This window comes from Equus quagga, chromosome 3 (assembly GCF_021613505.1).
Source record: "Equus quagga isolate Etosha38 chromosome 3, UCLA_HA_Equagga_1.0, whole genome shotgun sequence".
Taxonomy (NCBI): domain Eukaryota; kingdom Metazoa; phylum Chordata; class Mammalia; order Perissodactyla; family Equidae; genus Equus; species Equus quagga.
This window is the reverse complement of record NC_060269.1, coordinates 142,873,784-142,893,748: the sequence shown is the minus strand read 5'-3', so window position 1 is coordinate 142,893,748 and position 19,965 is coordinate 142,873,784. Positions and strand designations below refer to the sequence as shown.

The following is a 19,965-nucleotide window of genomic DNA, read 5'->3' as shown; positions in this document are numbered from 1 at the left end:
TTAGTTAGATTTTTCAGCTTGACTTTGGTTCAAGACATCTGATGACAAGGATTAATGAATGAAACAAGAAGGTAAATCCATTTAGGACTGCCATGGACTTTTCTGAATTCCTTCTCAGTTGGAAGCTTATCAGAATACCACCGCATTGAGAGCACTGCACCTAAGAGGACAAAGACCACAACTGAGAAGGATGCGTCCACTGCTGTTGCAATTACAGCGATACAAATATTGGCAATGCACCTTCCCATGTGGAAAAACATCATTTGATTATGAAAGGCAGACCTGTAGCCTCCAGCTTCACCGGCTCAGGCCCATCTTTTTATTATCCCCTTCCCTTCTGCCAATCCTCATCTTGAGTACTTGGTGAGAGGTCACACTGGTTTTTGTCCACTGTTTCCTTCTACCTGGGATTCTAACCTCCCCTCTTCCTGGCTAACGTCCACTCATCCTTGAAGACAAAGTTACTTCTTCTGTTATGCCTTCCTCCCCGGGCTGTACACCTCTCCCCAAGCAGGCTGAGCTGGGTGCCTCTCTACACTTCTCCCATAGCACCTGGCCCTTTCTACTCTATGCACTTGATCATTCATGCTTTGTAATCATCTGCTTCCAAGTCTGTCTTTTCCACTTGACCTTGAGGTCTTTGAATGCTGAGACTGTGCCTCTTATCTCTGTGTTCCCAGCTTCAGCTCAAATGAAGGGATGCATTTAAGGAGCAATTCTTAGAAAGACTGGAGGATCTTTCTATGCCAATGTTCCTCAAAGTAGTCTAAGTAACACTTTCATCAGAACCAAATGACCTGATTATTAAAAATGCAGAAGTCCAGGCTCTGTCTTTTCTGTTTCACTGAGTTTGAAGCTTGGGCCCTGAATCTGCATTTTAAAAAACCATACTCCCATCTAATTCTGATATACGCTGCTGAAGTTGAGGTCCACTGCCCTACTTACGGGACTTTAGGATAGATAAGCATAGACAGCAAGACATGCACAAATCTCCAGTGTTTTCCAGCTCAATCTTTTCTCACTTCCTTTCACTTTCCCATGCCTTCCTTTCTTCTCAAATCTAGATTACCTTACTCAAATCAAGAGTACCTTCATCTAGAAAATTTCCTCAGCCCTTTTCACCTATCAATGATCTAAACTTTGATAAAGCCAATAACCCCATTTAAGGACCAACTGTGATCTCCTTCCATCTGCAGTTTCTCTGGAGGAGAGAACAAGATTTTCAAGCGTGAACAACGCAAGTATACTGTCAGCCAAAGAGACAAAGCCACCCAACCCTAATGAATCAGACTGTAAAGGAACGAGATCTGGATCAGTTATGACACACCTTCAATTTTGTGTATCTTCTTGCTTACCTTGAAGTCCTTTTTGAAACCTGAAATGTTTATAAGGAAAAACCTGTGAAAGAGGGAGGGTTACGGTGTGATTAACTATTCCAACACCGTGCAGACTCTATGCACGTATTCCTCTATAAAGCATCCCTCACCAGGAAACAAAGTACGTGCAGGTACAGACAACCTCAAGTCTTCCCCAGACGCTGATGCTCACTGGACCAAACAGAGTGAGAGGTTCCACAGTCATCTCTACAAATTGAGATAAGAATGGATTATCCATCAAAGAAGAACCACTGCTACATTCAGCCAGGGTCAGATGCTGTTTGCATCGATTATTAAGCTAGGATGGTAAGAAATGCTTTCAGAGAAATTCCAAGGACTTGGAAAAACATGTTTTTTTAAATTAAAAAAAAGTTAAAAAGGTTTTCAAACGCTTTCCTTTTGGTCCATTCTCCATTCTTAAGAAATGAGCTCACAATGGCTATAAAATACATGGGTGGAGTGGAATGAGCATAAACTTAGAAGCCGAGAGGTCTAGGTTAGGGTTTTGATTCTGTCACTTGTAGTGTATCATTGGGTGAGCCACCTAAAAATGCTGGGTCTCAGTTTCACATGGAAAACAATATCCATCTTCTCTATTGTTGTGAGAATTTGAGATAATATGTCTGACACATAAGAATTCAACAAACAGCAGATATTATGCTTGTGTATTAGCAGGCACAGCACAGACTGCAAAACAAGCCACCTTTCTACAGTTTTAAATCAACAAGCATTTGCTTCCTCCTGTGTCAGGCACTCTGCTTGGGTGCTGGGGACGTTGTGAGGAGAATAACACAATCTCTGCCCTCAAAGAGTATTCAGCCCCCTTAAAAATTATTTAAGCATATTAAGAAAACTATTCTGTGTTTACACCTCAAGCATGTCAGGAAATCACGTCTTTCTGAAGCAAGTATTTTCACTATATGACAAGTTAGATGGCAAAGATGACCTATTATGGACCTAGAAAAGGCTGTCAGCATAGAACATGTTAGGACATGGGAGAGCCGCATCAATGTGAGAACCCACGAGCTCATTATCTTTCTTTTTTCTGGTACTTCTTCTCTCTGGGTTTTGGGCAACACTTTTTTCAGGTGCTAATCCTCAGGATTTATCCCTTCCCCTTTAATGTAAAAATCTCTTCCCGTCGCTGTAACCCACCCCAAAGGAGTCTGCGTCTCTGAATACTAATCAGCAATCCCCAAAGCCATTTTTCTTCCAGCGGAGGGTTCCCGGGCTGGAGAGGCAGGCTTCCGCTTATTCATGTATGTAAATGAGCCTTCCGCCTTCTGCTTTGCCGGGCTGCGTGCTGTAGGTGGCAGAACTAACTCAGACAAAAGCCCGCCTTCTCAGGCAGCAAGTCACTGCATCTTGGCAACAGCAAAGGTCTGGGGCGTTATGAAATGAGATCAGGAAGACGGTTAGCCGAGTGGGTTCCCGCAGTCACTAGCCAAACCCTTCTGGAGCCAGGATTCCTGCTCCCTCTGAGGTCTCAGGCCTCCTTGAGAATCTGGTAAAGGCAATACAGCCTGTCTTTCAAATTTTGTACAAAATATCTGGAAGTTTATGAGCCCTCTTATATTCCCATTCACTGACTCTGGGTAAAGAGTTCCTGTTTGTAATAAGCATGAACCAGGCTACAATGTACATGCCTTGCCCAACCATCCAACACACTCATACACACACACTCACCACTCAAATGCATATTAATGGAACTGAGCAAAATAACACAGGGTGCTTGGACTTTCAAGAATAACTTTATCTGCAAAGTTGGGCCTGCTACAAAGTGCCCAGCAGTCCCTTTGCCTGAAAAGAAAGGTCACAGAGAGTAAGTGTGCCTGCAACATCTGCAGCAGCCTGCACGGAGGGGTGCAATGTGGGTTGGTCTCCTCCCGGGGTAGGGTTGGAGGATACCAAGAGGAATCCCAGGGATTGTGGAAAGGGGCAGGAGCCAGCAAGGCCTGAGACTTCTCTTGGAATGCGAAGCCCCTAGACGTGTAATCCCTGCTGGGTCCAGTTAGGATCCCAAAGAAAGCCATTGCCCATCCCTGGCAAAGCTCCAAGGAGGCTTTTTGAAGATTTAGTGAGAGTTTTAGGTTCGGCTTGCTCCTCCTCTGTTTCTGACTTCATTTTCTGGGATTCTGACCTTAGCACTGACCCTTTGGTAGAATCCTATAACCACAGCAGTGACTTGCTGGGTGAGTGAATGAATGGATGGATGGATGGATGGATGGATGGATAGATGGGAGGATAATAGATTGTTTGGCCAGATTTATAGCAAGTAGTCATTGCTAATGGCAGAGAAATCAGGCACTGTCCTGGGGACGTAGAGGTGATGAATTTGTCCATCTGATAAACAACTGATTGCCTCCTCTGTGCAGAACACTTTGCACAAATGCACACATATATACCCAATTACTACATGTCCTGGCCAGGCAGGAAGACCTTAACTCAATCCCAGGACTCCTGCCTTTTCATAGCAACAAAGGACCTAGGAAATACAGACGGTATGGTGTTCTGCTTCCATCTGACAATTCTGGAGATATTTGATTCTCCTTAGCTACACACTCACACTCGTTCTTCTTGCTCATCTTCTTGCCCGAACCCAAGAATAGGTGGTGATTGTCAGAGTTGGCTCTGGCCTAAAAAGTTGATTTCCTGGGGTTGACATTTGGCTATCTCCCAAACCTGGGTCCTGTCTACTGCCAACATTTTCATTCAGTCTTTTCCGGATGACATCCTCTGAGCTTGAGACCCTTACTCTGTATGTAGATGTCAATCCCTTGCTCAGGCCTTTGCTCACCCTGTTCCTCTTGCCTGGAAGACCTCCTTCCCTCATTCTCAGTCATCTTAACCAGGGGTTGGTAAGCTCAGGCCTGTGGGTTAAATATGGCGGTGCTTATGCATTGTCGATAGCTGCTTCTGTGTTACAACAGCAGAGTTGAATAGTTGCCACAGCGTCCATATGGCCCACCAACCCGAAAATATTTACCATCTGGCCATTCACAGAAAGACTGCTGACTCCTGTTCTAAACCAGTGCTACTCAAAGGAGGTAATCTGCAAACTATTTGTCGTGTCTCCGTGACAGAATAAGGAGCTCGAGGCAGAGTGTAATGCAGTTCACTGCTTCCTTCATTGAGAAAGTCTTGTGTCAAAACAATGTCAGATGAGCTAAACAGTGTGTCCAGCAACGCAGGTGATTTGCATGCGGGAACAAGCTCCTCATCTTATTGTGGATCATTAAGAATTTGCCATCTGGCACCGGTCTGCAAACCACATTGGAGTCACATCAGCCTGACTATTTAGGTCCTCCAAGGTCGAGCTCAAATCTCACATCTGTCTCTGACCACCCCTGCCTGCAAAGGATTCTTGCTTTTTTTTTTAGCACTTATTACTAATCTACTTACACCCCAGTGTTTGTATTTGCATTAAGTATTTTTCTTTCTTACGGACTCGTTTCATCTTCTTATCTATAGTAAGCCATGTTTTACTTTTCTCTCCCTTTTTTTTACCACGATATTAGGTATCCTCAAATATTTGTTGAGTCATAACTTAATAATTGCTGTGGCGTATCTAACCTATGTCTGTCTCTGGAGTATGTACCTGACATATATTATATCATTAACCCTCACCACCTCTTGGCCCACTTTTAACAGGTGAGGAAGCTCAGACTCAAAGCTGACATTTAACAGTGTGATTCTTACAATGTATCCAAGGTTATACAGCCATTTGAAGGGCAGAGAAGAGGTTCACAGTCAAGTTTCCCTGACTTCAACCCTGCATGCTTAACTCCTAATTGCTCTGTTGTTTTCTTGCTGAATATAAGTGGCCTATATTACTGCTGATACCAAGTTCAAAGGTTCTCATTGTCGTCGTATTGCTCCCTGCACGTGGTGTTGATCTGGACACAGAGAGGTGAGTACTACACAAGGAGTGCAGGCTTTGGCACCAAATTCATCTGGGTTCAAACCCCCAAGTCTGCCATTTACTAGCTGTGTGTCTTGGTCAAGAATTTCAGCCTCTCTGAATCTCAGTTTCCTCATCTGTAAAATGGGGATAATACTACTTCTCTCTGATGGTTTGAAACACCATATGTAAATCCTTAATGCAATGCCTGGAGCAAGGTCAATGCTCAAAAGATGGAAATTGGTATTATGATAAACACTAGTTGCATCAAGGACCCAGCCACACTGAGCCAGGAGATCAATGTGTGATGTGATTGGTTAGCCACTCTGGAAAGTAAATCACTTGGTCTCCTTGAGACTTAGGCTGTCACTAGACATAATGGTCTGAGGGACGGTAATTAGGCCAGTAGAACATGGCATTTTAGTAACTAATGTTTCTGATAATAATCCATCTGTAGAATTCAGTGATAAGTAGAAAATGTTCAAATCCACAAACCAGAGTTCTTTTTTTCCCCCAGTAACTTACTCCTCTAGCTAAATATGAATTAGAAAGATATCAGAGGGTGGGAGGTGATTAGAAACAAACTCTTATCTAAGAGTGAGGGTGTCTTTCCTAATTGAGAAACACATCACAAAAAGAGATCTTACATTAAAACAATACAAAAATATAACACATGGAATCTAAAAGGAAACAAAACAAAACAAGCAGATAATCCCACCTAGAAACAGATAAGAATGAATAACAGGCATCCACAGGAGTAAAACCCACTCTGCATTAGAGGATGAAAAACAAGGGAGAGAGGAAATGGTTTGCCTTAGAAGCTATGCAATTCCAGACATCAGATTATGACTTGGGTTTATTTCCTGATAGGATTAAAGGTAAATTGGTTGTCAAACTCAAAACATCCTCTTTTTTTATCTGAAGATTCAACCAGGGGAGCCTTTGCCTTTTCTCAATTGTTTTGCAAATTGATTACTTGGGAAAGTTATCACATCCAACCCTGGAGACTGGCAGCCCTCTCCAGGCTCAGTGACAGGAGAGCATAGCAGCTGCCGCTCTGGTCTTGGAGGGACTGTCCTCTTCCAGAGCAAGCAGACCACGCATGCGCATTTCAATATCTAGTCTTTGATCTCAATTTTCAGGCTGGCAGGAGGGACCCTATACATGACCACCGAGGCCACTGGCCGCTTTTCTGACCCTCCCGGGAGAGAAGTCCTGGGGTGTATTCCAGAGCTACGGAGACTCCATCAGACTGGGCAAGCTCACTCACGGTTTCTGCTGCACTGGTCAGGCCCATGATGAGACAGTTCAACACCCTGATGTGCGTTCTCTTTCCTTCTGACTCCATGGACTTAATTTCTTTGCTGTCGTTGGACAGGCATCCCTTCTACAGTGCTCTGGTTATTTGCTTATTTGCTCTTAGACCCCACTCCTTCCTTCCAGCTCTGTACTGCAGGAGACAGACCCCTGAACACTATTTTCCGGCTGTTTTTGCCAGCTGGCTTTGGGTGAGGTTTGACAGTTCAAGGCACCAGGGGAGACTGGAGGGAAGTGGGTTGAGTTAGTTTCCTAGGGCTGCTGTAACAGAGTACCACAAACAGGGTGGCGTAAAACAACACACATTCATGCTCTCTCAGTTTAGGTGGCTAGAAGTCCAAAATCAAGGTGTTGGCAGGGCTGTGCTCCCTCTGAAGGCTCTAGAGAAAAATCATTCCTTGCCTCTTCCATCTTCTGTTGGCTCCAGCTATCTTGCTGTTCCTTGGCTTGTAGCTGCATCACTTCAATCTCTGCCTCCATCTTCACATGGCCTTTTCCCCTATGTGTCTCTGTGTCCTCTCCTCTTCTTATAAGGGCACTAGTCACTGGATTTCCAAATAAGGTCACATCCTGAGGTTCTGGATGAACACGAATTTTTGAGGGACACTATTCAACCTGCTACATGGGTAAAGAACTAAGTAAGAGTATTTCTTGTCCTCTCTGGTTCAGATGGCCTCTACAACAGCTGTCACTAAGGGTCCTCTATGGTCCCAGCTGCTACCAGGTGACCTGACAATAACACCTCTTGCCTTTGTCCCCCAGAGTGGCAGTTGCTAACCGTAGGGCTGCCTCATCTTCTGATTGCTTTTCCAGCTCCAACACCATTATAAATAATTTGTCATATTAAATTTCCTCTATTAAATTACCTGGTGTGGGTTTTGTTTTCCTGGTTAGACTTTGAATAAGGTTCATGGTTTGTAAGGAATCTGGCAATATCTAAAAGATGAAGGGCTTCACATGTGGAGAGGCATCACCTGTATTGGTTAAGTATGCAAATTTGTCTTGGGTTCAGATTCCAGCTACTTAACAACTGAGTGACCTTGGGAGAGTTACTCAATCTCCTGGTGTTTCAGTGTCCCCCTCAGCCAAGTTGGGATAACAATAGTACCTAGCTAATTGGGTTGTTAGGAGAAACAAGAAAATCCATGTAAAGTATGTACGTGGGTCCTGGCATATGGAATGTGCTCTATACATGTTTATTCTGATGGAGGTATAACCAAGCTGGGGGGCAGGGGCTTCATGAAAGACATTTTGAAACTTATCAGGACCTACCTGTTAACATTTTACATGTTTCCTGCTCTATGTATATATAGAGAGAGATATATACTATGTATATATACATATATATACACACACAGCCTGAAAATTAGATTTTGGTGGTACAGCAGACGTCTAAAATGTTTAGTCAATATACCTTCCCTATAAATAACTTTTTCTGACCACTGGGCCATTGCCTCAAATACCCTATCCACGTGTTCTACTGCATCTCTAAGTTCTGGGGCATAGGAAAGAGGAAACATTTGCCTGGAAATACCCCACAATTATTAACAAACATCTAAGGAGTGCTATCTGTCACCTAGAGGGCTATGAGCAAATTTCAGGTAAATTTTTAAAATTCTTATTGACCAATGTTGTGCCTTCAGATGAGTTAAGCTCTGAAAATGAAGACCAGTGGCTCACGATTACTCTAAGTGGCCTCTGAGAGACATTACCTCTTTATTGTCTGTCACTGTATTAGTCACGGTTCTCTAGAGAAACAAAACCAATAGGATGGGTATGTATATATTTACGTATTTTAAGGAATTGGCTCACATGATAACAGGGGATAGCAAGTCTGCAATCCACAGAGTTTCCATAGGCTGGAAACTCAGGCGGGAGTTAATGCTTCTGTCTGGAGGCAGAATTCTCTCTTCTCCAGGAAACATCAGTTTTGCTCTTAAGATCTTCGACCAATTGAATGAAGCTCAACCATGAGTAATCTGTTTAATTCAAGTCACCTGGTTACAGATGACAACCAAATCTACAAAATACCTTCACAGCAAAACCTAAATTAGCATTTGATTAAATAACTGGCACTATAGCTGTTATGAACTGAATTGTGGCCCCCTCAAAATCATATGTTGACGCCCTCATCCCTAACATGACTGTATTTGGAGATTGGGTCTTTAGGACATACGTAAGGTTAAATGAGATCATAATCCAATAGATTGATGGCTTTGTAAGAGGAGGAAGAGACATCAGAGACAGACATCTCTCTCTCTCCATGTGCACACACTGAGGAAGGGTCACATAAAGACAGTGAGAAGGTGACCAGCTGCAAGCCAGGAAGAGAGCTCTCACCAGAAAGTGAACTCAGTCAGACGTTGATCTTGAGCTTTCCAGCCTCCAGAACTGTGAGAAAATAGATTTCTGTTGTTTGAGCCACCCAGTCTATGGTATTTTGTTATGGCAGCCTGAGCAGACTAAGACAATAGCCTAGCTAAGTTGACTCATAAACTGTCATAGTCTCCCTTCTAGCCTGTAAAGAGCTGGAGAGCTGGTCTGTGTTCTATTATTTTACTTTTTAAAATATTACCCAGTACCAAGCAATGTATCTAATGTTTGTGGAATGAATGAATGCTTGAATAAATAAATATAATAGAAGAGAAAACAAAAAGAAATAGGTGATTAGACATCAGAAAATAGGTCAGCTCTTGCTTCATCTACTTTGTAATTGTAGTAACTTGGGTACCAGGGATGCAACGGTGACAGACACAGCCTCCCTCCCTTGAAGCTGACTGTCTAGATGGGAGACAGAGTATAAATAAGAATTCCAAAAGGGCCAGATATTATAATGCAGAAGGGCAAGAGACGTCGGGAGAGGTTGCCAGGAGGAACTGACACTTGAGTTAATACCTAAAAAGATGACTTAGGAGTCAGCCATGTGAAAGAGAAGACAGCTGGGACCAAGGTAGAGGGGATACACATGTGAATGCAAGAGAGAACATAGTACTGGAAACTGCTACATAATGAGATTAGAGAGCGAGCTACAGAGGAGAGGCGGGCAGTGGTCAGATTTGTCAAGGCCTCAGTTTCTGCCCCATAGAAGAGCTGAGAGGTGCAACTGATGTAGGCAAAAGCATCCTGTGCATAATGAGGCCTCTGCAAATGCCATTAGGATGAACACTGAACTGCAACATGGAAAATATCATACTGTTTTTCTTTCATCCGTGTTTCCCGAGCATGAGGAAAGCATCATTGACATTACAATGTGTTTGGCAAAACAAAAGCACCAAATAGCCCCCAAGGCAAACACCGGCTGCTTAGAGTCTCCCACTGGAGGCTGTCCCCCAAGCTGAGTGCTGTCGATCACGGCACTGGGAATGTTTGCATTCATCCACACTGTTCCTCGCTGGAAATAGATAGCTTTTGCAGCATGCTGGTTATTTTTCCTGAGGAACTAAAAGACTGTGTATGTGCAATGAGGTAACATTTAAACACTCGCATCTATAAACGGGGCCTTATAATTTTAACACTGGGAGCAAGGGAATTTGGATATGGTCCTTGGGAGCTATCAGTGACAGTTTTCAAGGAACACGGCTATCTTGTTCATGCAGTTATAATCCCTCCTGAACATTAACTGTGTCATTATGCCTGCCTCCTGTCCTGGTATAAATACCCACAAGACTGTTAAAGATGGCATTGTGTTCTGGGGTTTGGGGCAGCATCCCCACGGCTGATGTCTGGGAGGATTTATGGGCTACGGTCAGTGTGGGGATATGGACTTCTCTCCCTTGGCTCCCAGCACCCAGAGCGTGGCTGCATTTGGAATGCCTGCCTGCCTACCTTCTTGGGAGCTTCTGCCAGGCAACGGCCCTCCAGCTCCATGCTGACACAAAGGGAAGGAGCAATTTCTCAATAACGTAGCGCTCAGTTGCTCGATTGCTCCCCGGCGGCTTTGATCACTGTGTGCCTGTGGAGCCTTGTATCAGCAGCCATTTCCCCTCCCAGAAATAGAAGTGAGATTGGCTGAAAAAAAGCAGGATTCACGTTGATAATGGCAGCACTTTATGAAAATGGAGTTGGCAGAGGCTGTGGTTCATTCATTCACTCACTCATTCAACACATTTACTGAGTACATGCTATGTGCCCCGTTGTTCCAGGTGCTGGGGATGCTGTAAACAGAAGTAAGGAAAATCACTGCTGTTATGGAACTACATTCCAGTGAAGGAGACAGATGAGTTTACAAAGCAAAAGATATATGTTAGTGATGAGTACCAAAGAGGAAAAAGGAAGCAGGGAAAGGAGATATGAAATGTTGGAGTTGGGAGTGTTGAAAATTTAGATACTTTGGCTAAAGTCATTGTGCTAGGGAGAATAATGGCTCTGCAGCGATGTCCATGTCCTAATGCCTCGAATCTGTGAAATGTCAGGTTACATGGTAAAGGGAATTATAGTTGTTGATCAGCTGACCTTGAGATGGAGAGATTAGTCTGGATTTTCCAGGGGGGGTCCAACACAATCACAAAGATATTTACAAGTGGAAGAGGGAATCAGAAAGGAGAGTCAGAAAGATGGCAGCATGAGAGACTTTTGGCCTGACATTTCTGGCTTTGAAGATGGAAGGGGGCCATGAACCAAGGAATGCCAGTGGCCTCTAGAAGTAGGAAAAGACAAGAAAACAGATATTCCCCGAGAACCTCCAGAAGGAAGGCAGCCCTGCCAACACCTTGATTTTAATACAGTGAGATTCACATAAGACTTCTGATCTACTCTCAGATAGTAAATTTGTGTGGTTTTAAGCCACTAAGTTTGTGGTAATTTGTCTCGGCAGTAATAGAAAATTCATACAATCACCCAGAAGGTGATATCTGAGTAAAGACCTCTAGTAAGGTTACCATATTTAGCAAATAAAAATATAGGATGCCCAGTTACATTTGAATTTCAGATAATAAATAATAATTTATTAAAGTAATTAATAAATATAATAATAATTTATTCATTATTTACCTGATGTTTAAATTTAACTGGGCATCCTGTATTTTATCTGGCAATCTTAATCTCAGAGAAAGTTAGGAAGCGGGATATTTGGAGAAAAACATTCTAGGCAGGAAGAATAGCATTCTGAGCAGAGGGAACAGCAAGAGCAAAGGCTTGGGGGCTTTGAGAAATGTCTAGAAGAGCAGTATGGTTGGAGTGGAGAGAAGGAGGAGAATAGTAGGAGAAGATGAGTTCAGAGAGGCTGTGAGAAACTGGATCATGAAAGTCATAAGGAGGATGTTGGTCTTTGGTCTGAGTGGGCTGGGTAGACATTGAAAGGTTTTGCGTAGAGGAGTGCCAATGTTTGGGGCCTCTGAGAATGGGGAGATGTTGACCATAGCAACTTGAAGACAGGGTCTAATCTATTTTGCATCACCCTGAACCTAGCACAGACGTAGGTACTCAAGCACACACGTGCTGGGAGTTCAGCGGTGCTCCTAATTGGTAGCACTCAGTGCTGTGCCATCCATCATCAGGACCAGAAAGGTGTAGGGAAGTGCATGGTAGGAAATGAGAGGATTTTAAGAAGAAAAAAGTGGTTCATCAGGAGAGATCTGAAGGCCATAAGGCGACCTGTAAAGGACAGGGGAAAGAACAGATGCGTGGGGACCTCGTGAAGGCAAAGACATTATGGACAAAGCCAAACGTGACCCTAGAACTCAAGTGTTAGGGAACTCTGGAAAGACAGCGTGATGTCTACTCTCTACTCCAGTTAATTCAAAGCAGCAGAGTCTAAACCAAGATCCGAGGAAACCATGTTTCAAGTCTTCAAACACTTCAAGGTTTCCTTGGAAAAGATGCAAGAGGAAAGAAAACTATGATTATAAAACTCTCCTAGCAGCTTGTTAATGAATCACTCACTGCCTCTAATCATGACTAGTACTTGGTGTTTACTGGGCACTGGGCAGTGGGCTCAGTGCCTTCCGTGGGTATTCTTACTTCATTCTCCCAGCACCATTAGCTACACAGGTATATAGATGAGGAAAGGGAGACCAGAAAGACTGGGTCCAAGATCACACAGCGTTCAGGGACTCATTAGCTTTCGCCTCTTTGAACTTAGCCCCCAGACCAGATCTGTTACTCCCTCTCGGTTTTTATGCCCATGCTTGTGAACACAACTCTATCACTCCGCATTATAATGAGCTGAATATATGTCTGCTTCCCTAATGAGATAGGGATTTTGGTAGCAAGGAGAGTCATCCACCTTTACGACATCAGAAATTGGCACTTAACGGCAAGCAGAAAAAGAAATTAATGTTGAATGAATGAATGAATGAGGGAAATATCCTCTCTGAGCCTCAACTGTAGATGTTTCAGTGTAAAAAGACTGAGGCGGCCAGGCCACAGGTGGAGCAGGGCCCTTGTTCCTTCATCCTCAGCAGAACCAAGTTAGGACTGAAGGATCCTGCTCCTTCGCTACTTTTTCTCTGGGGTTACGTGAAAACGTGAATATGCTTTGCTTCTAATTTCACTGCGCTCATTTTCCCACAGAGAGTATTAAAAGTCTCAAGAGGTATCATGGATTGTAGCTCTTTTTTGGTTTTTTCCTTCATCTTTCTACAGTTACTCGTATTGGAAGACCCCCTCCTTTATCTTCCTCCACGTGTTTATCTAATTGTTTCCCTTTCATCGTCTGTGCTTTGAGAGCATCCCTGGGCCCTGGGTCCTTGACGGAAGATCTGTACACGATGATGGAAAATCTGCTCCTATTCTAGCCATTAAATTGATCCAATATCCAGGGGCTTCAGCCTCTACATTTTTGGGGTGTGTGTGTGTACGTATGTTGAAGAGAGGTTTATGGCTGACATCTGCCTGACCTTGCCCTCTTCTGGCATTGAATCCCTAGACATGAGAAAGAATGGGTTCCTCCGGCCTTCTGAGAACAGGAAGAGTTTGGGGTGAGCATCTTTTTTGAAGATGGCTGGTCCAATTGGCAGAACTAACCTGGGTGCCTTCCAAAGAGAAAGACAAGAAAATACAACCACAAGTTCACTGTAGGCTGCTGCACTCAGATGGAGTCTCAGATTCTCCAACGATTTATAAACCAGCAAGCAGATAGCACAAGACTCCTAAAATTAGAGAATTTTGAAAACTGGAATACTCTTGGACATTTTTACAGCAAGGAAGACTGAAGCTCATGGCGTTTGAAAGACTGTCTGATCTCACATTGCTGAGTTGGGGTCAGCCTGGGAACTGTGGTCTTCTCTCTCCTTGCTCAGGGTCTGTCCTTTCTACACACTGTCACACTGACTAAGGTGTTCTCCTTTCCAAATTGGACATTTTCTTTCAGTTGGGTCTAGACTCAGTTCTTGGAACATTCTTGCAACCTGTAACTCTCCTAAGGCATTCAGGACGGCCTGTTTTGCAATGCTGTTATGTATGGGCATCTCTCAGCTTGGCCACTAGTAGAAGGTGAGTTCCCCAAGGGCACACCGGAGGTGCGGTCCATCTCCATGTCCCTCATGATCTGAGGCAGAACCTAATGCCCTAAGTCCTGAAAAGAAGCCAGTTCATTTCTGGTTTAAAAACACATATTTATTTGGTATGAACATAGACAAAATAGGGGGTCATCATATACCTCCATTCTTCTGGAATTTTTAGCATGATCAAAGCTTGTTTTGAAAGCTTAGAGAACCCCCTCAAGATTACAGTTCCCATTTATCCTCATAGAAACTCTCTCAAAGTTGGTTCTTTCTTGAATTTTATTCACCTGAGCCGACACAAGATATCCTAAAAAATGCCATCCACTATTTTGAGGGCTGGCACACAACAAGTTGCTCTGTTACCCCATGCAAACTTCATAGCAGCTCTATGACTCAGATATTATTGTCCTAATTTTACAGATGAGCAATCTGAGACTTGGAGACATTCAAGTGACTCACCATTCATAAATTATCTCGTTTTATCTTCACAACAATATTATGCAGTAAGACTGATTCTCCTCATTTTTAGAGGCCACCGCCGGGGTTTTAAAGAAGCTAAATGCTCTGCCCCCAGACCCACTGCTAGAAAGTAATAGAGCCAGATTTGAGCATAACTCCTAGTGATCCTATACCCAGAAGGGAGCTCAGCAAATAGCAGGTGCTCAGTAAACATCTGTTGAACAAATGGGTTGTTCCATAGCCCACATTCTTTCCACTGCCCTCTACTGTTGCACAGTTGTTATCTCTCCCTTTGGCACATGCTTTTGACATCAAGGCCGATTAGAAAGCATTCTGCCAAGTCGGTTTTCCCCAGCCAGCTTTGGCCTGCCTGGTTCCTCTGTTACCTCCCTGTAACTCTTTGCTCCAAACAGTATCTTTCGGAAGCAGCCTAGGAAATGACAATTTCCCAGTCTGCATTTCTCTTCGCTATCTCGTGTGAAGTTGCAAAGTGACGTTTCCTTCCTCCTAATTTCTCCAAAAGGCAAACGACACATTATTCAGGAGTTCTGCGTCAAATCCTAGCACCCGATGTGCCTGCTATGCAAACTGTCCCCTTTTTCTATTTGTGCAGCAGCGAGACCTTATCGCTCTGGCTGCTCTTCACTTCGATTATGAAATGCATCCGCTATCACTCTTCACCTGTGTCCTTGGCGGCTCCCTCAGGTTCACATGGCTTCTCAAACACTATTTGTCTTGGTCAAGTTCCTCTGGGTCCAAAATAAATCATGGGTTTAGAGAAACCATCACTATGTCATCCATACTTGAGCTCTGGCATGGCTAAGAGAACAGACAGACACATTCAAACCAGGGATGTGGTTTAGGAAAACCTTATTATTGAAATCATTTTTATTTAGGAATGTTCTGTCCAAAAGCGCCCAAAGGGATGCAGTTTTACAAGGCATCATATAAGGAATTATGCCAACTGATCATTTTTCCATGGACACTGCAGTTCAAACTGATGGGAGAAAACAGAATAGGACCTATGAGGAGTGCCACGCAGTTTTCATTTAGGAATAAAAGGCTTTAATGGAAAGCTCTTTCTGAGGTTTCATTCTGGCTTAGTATAATCATCTTGTGCACTAAAAATAAACAGATTATGCATAGCTAGGGTTCTGGGAAAAAAATCAGCCTCTGTCTTTATCCTCTCTCCCCACTTTATCTTTTACTGTTTTTCTTTTAATTTTCAGTATGGCAAAAAATAAGGTTTTCAGAAGCATAACAAATGATGGATTTCAGACATCACAATATTTTCTCCAGGTACACACACACACACACACACACACTCTTCCGTGTTTCTATATCATGGCTAAAGCACAAATGTGGTGTTTTTTCACAGAACTGTTGCTATTTTTAGACTAAATTGTAGGAAGTCTGCAGCATGAATAACTGGACAAGAAGCACAGCACATGGTAATATGCCAACGCAAAAGCTCGCTTGGCCTTTAGCCAATGAACTGTGGCTAGATGTTGCAGCAATGAAAGTAAAAACACTGCTTACAAAGGAATGATTAATAAGCTGACAAACTTTCAAGCATTTATTTCTTATTCTTCAGTGCCAGCTATATTAATACTAGCATATTTTCAGCTTTATTAGTAAAGTCTTGCAGCCTGGTGCTCTTTGGTGTGTTCATGAGGGCTTCTTAAATCAGCTGCAAATTATCTGGAGAGGTGAACGCTTGATAAACATTGCTTTCTTCTCTGTCACCCTAATCGACCCTATCTGCTTATTTGCCTCCATGACACTTGCACTGAACAATAACTGTTATCTTTCCCCAAACCCAATGCTAGAAGAAATCTTTTCTGACAGAAGGATAAGTATCTGGTGGTAACTGATCCACAGGCATTTAGTGTGACGTCCTGGGTCATGTTTGTCTCCGGGAAGTTCTGTCCCTCACTGTGGCAAACTGCTTCCTCCGTGTGTCAGCTGACATTCCTTGGATGTCAGCCACTTCCTAAGGAGGGAGCCAGCCAATAGACTCCAATCCCTTCTCTGGGATAAACTCATGATCTGAGTCATCTGGGAAGATGGTATAAAATGAGGAATTACAAGATGGAATTAGTGATCAACTTGTTCACTAGGACAGTCCCAGATTTTAAAACCAAAAGACCCATATCCCAGGAAACCGATCGATCCCACTCAAAATGGGACAGCTGGTTACCCAAGACGGAATAGTCACCAACTTGAGTGAAAGAAGCCAGGAAGGGGCTTGGGTGGGCTTGGGAGTCAGGCCCAGGTTCAAATCCCAGTTGGGCCCTTCCAGCTGTGTGACTCTGGCAAGGCTTTAACCTCCTTAAGCCTCAGGGTTATCAAAATGGGGTACTAATGCCTACTTCGTAGGTTGTTATAAGGTTTAAATAAGATAAAGGATTTAAGCTGTATGACACAGTGTCCTCCTCCACCCCCACCAACACATCATTTCCGAAGTTATAAAACCATTCATGTCTGCAAAAATGGAAATAATAACAGCTACCTCATCCATTGGAGGAGACGTGGTAGAATTATGCATGCGAAAGTGTCTGCACATACAAGAAACGGTCAACTTCAGAGCTCAGGTCAGTGGGCTCCAAAGACGCTTGTGACGGGCTCTCAGAAGTGACAGCAAACGACACAGTCAAATCACATCCTCGATGGTGTTCTCCTCCTTTGGACTCTGAACATGGTTTTATTTTTGTTGATGAAGCTGAAACTTTTCCCCGGAGAGCAAGACTCTGACGGAGAAGGCTGGCCTCCTTCACCATCTCCTGAACGTCACCAGAGGTCTTGTTTGGGGGACGTCCCCCAGGCTGGACAGATGGGTGCTTATATAATAAAGACCTTGCCCTCCAATACAGTTCCATTTTGGGGTTACATAAAAACAACAATTATGGGGAAGTCAAAATTTTTAATTAAATGTATTCAAAGAGAGTACAGATTAACGCCTCTAAGCAAGAGAGTATTTAATGCTTAAGGGCCCGCTCATGCCTGCTGAAGCAAAACCTCACTGCCAGCGAAGCTTTTAAGTATTGATATTTCCTGCATTAATAATACGCTAAGCCACATTCATAACAATATAATTAGCAACACAATTCATATCAGACAGCACGCGAGGACTCTGCATTATTAATTACGCCAACAGAGCCTTCATGTCGAGCGCCATGCTCTAATTTTAGCTTTCAAGGTAAATGATCCTAAGCTTGGCGGGTGGGAGCCTTGCAGGGAATGATGCCCATGCACAGTTCACGTCTCTCTGGTGACCACTAAATAACAATGAATGCTCTGTCCACAGCGCCTTTGGGATGACACACCTTTTAAACTCCAAGCTTGAGTGAATTTGGCTGTCTCCCAAATTTTGTATGTGGCAAAATATGATTCATGTCCTAGCAGTGTTTATTCTACCTCAGTCTCCACCTTAAAGCCTGCCAGATGTCACGATGCTTTTATGTGGATGGGAGCAGGGCCTTAGTTAGGGTCTTAGAAGCCGAGACTCACGCTAATGGGCTTGCCCCACAGCTTCCATCCCCCCGCCTTGAACACTCGGACTGGCTTTGCAGGAATTCTCGTCTCTAGGACTAGAGGCCCTAGGATAAGCCAAGTGCACATTTTATCATCAATGGTTTTGCTAAAGGCCTATGCTAGTCCTGAGGAAGGAACAAAGCACCAAAACATATAGTTGTACCAATTTGTATTCCTCAAGTGGCTTACAAAGCATCCGTTTTTGTGTATCTTCATGAACTATGTATTATCATTTAAAAAATAACTTCCAATTTGATCAACGAAAACTGATGCGGAATCATTATTGTCCTTTTCCAATGTGAATTTTGAAGAGCATAGCTCAGCTGAGATCCCAAGGAGGATGTTAGACCCAGAATGCACTTGGACAGATTCGGATGAAGCTTCTGTGGGGGTCCCTCCTTGCTATCTGCCTATCCCCACACCACGCTGCTTCCTCATGAAGACCTTCCTGACACTCCTGCTTACCTTGAGATCTCTTGGATCAGAACGCCCATAACAGGCGCTCCTCCACCAGAATCCAGCACTGTATTATTTTCTTATTTTTTACATTAAATTCAAATAAACAATTTAAAAAAATGAGTGTTTTGGGGCTGGCCCCATGGCCGAGGGATTTAAGTTCCATGCACTCTGCTTTGGTGGTCCAGGTTCATGGGTTTGGATCCCGGGCACAGACCTACTCCATTTGTGGGCCATGTGGTGGAGGCATCCTATATACAAGTCGGGGAAGACTGACAAGAACGTTAGCTCAGGGCTAGTCTTACTCATCAAAACAAACAAAAAAAAGAGTGTTTTTAAGGATCCACTAGACATTAGATAGATATTAGGCTAGCTTCTGGAGATGCTGAAATAAATAAGGCCTGTTCCCTAACCCTGAGGATCTCAAAGCTTGGTGAGGAAGATGGACAAGTAAAAACGAAATTATAGTTCAATGTGAAAAACAAAAACATAAATAAGATCTATGTATAAGTCATAAAATGCTTACTCTATCCCACCCGCTGGAGCTTGTGACGTAAATGTCAGTGGCCTTCATTCTGACTTTACGATCCGAGCCAGTATAAAGAGGAACATCTTGGCTGGGGTCTTACTAACCGGGTGAAATCCCTGTGAGGCCTGGCTCAAGATGCTCCGCCCCCTCTTAGCATGCAGGTCTGGCTTGGCAGAGATCCTTTGACTCAGAGAAGGAAGTTACTCACTTTTCTGAGTGAGGGTCAAAAAGGAGACCCGAAACAGAGAGGTCCACTGAACTAGGTTTGGAACGTGAAAAGGAATTTTCCAGGCAGTAAGGAGGGAAAATCACGTGCAGATGCATAGAAGTATAAGGCAGGATAATATATTTGGGTAGAGTCTAATCTTACTAGGAGGAGGATTGGCAGGAAACAAAGGCCGGGGCCTATAAAACGTATATTATCAATATTTCCTATAGTGTGTATTTTGCAGCTATTAACAGGTATTAGGCAAAAGAATAAAAAAAATCCCAGGTTGAAGAACTTTGGGATAATATAATAAATGAATTGAAATTAAGCAAAATTTCTTTGCTGCAGGACTTCTCAGAGCTTTTAGCTGAATTCCCGAGAGGAAGATACAAGATTTCCTAAACTTATTACTAGGTTGGACTATTTTTTTGTAAGTCAAAACTGCCATTTTTGTGGATAAATAACAGTCAAATAACGGTAACTTTATGTGATTCATTTTACCACCAGCCTCTTTGATTAGGGACTTCTGTTTTGAAGAACTGTTTGTAAAACGTGAATATAAATATTTTTCCAACCCAAAACATAACACCCTGTGAGGAAGAAATGTGTGCCATATTTTCTTTGTATACTGTCTCTACTTCCAGACTAATAGTTGTTTAATAAAATCATCAAAGTTGGGCAAAATGTGATGGATTTTTCTACAAGACCTACCTTTGGATAGCTGAAATGTTTCTAGGTCATCC

The 19,965-nt window shown here is 43.2% G+C and overlaps 1 protein-coding gene across 10 annotated transcripts in view; it reads right to left on the bottom strand.

The window, feature by feature from the left end:
* The window catches only part of LDB2 (LIM domain binding 2), a 357,228-nt gene that overhangs the window by 11,278 nt on the left and 325,985 nt on the right, over positions 1–19,965 (bottom strand). The gene's annotated exons all lie outside the window — the stretch shown is intronic.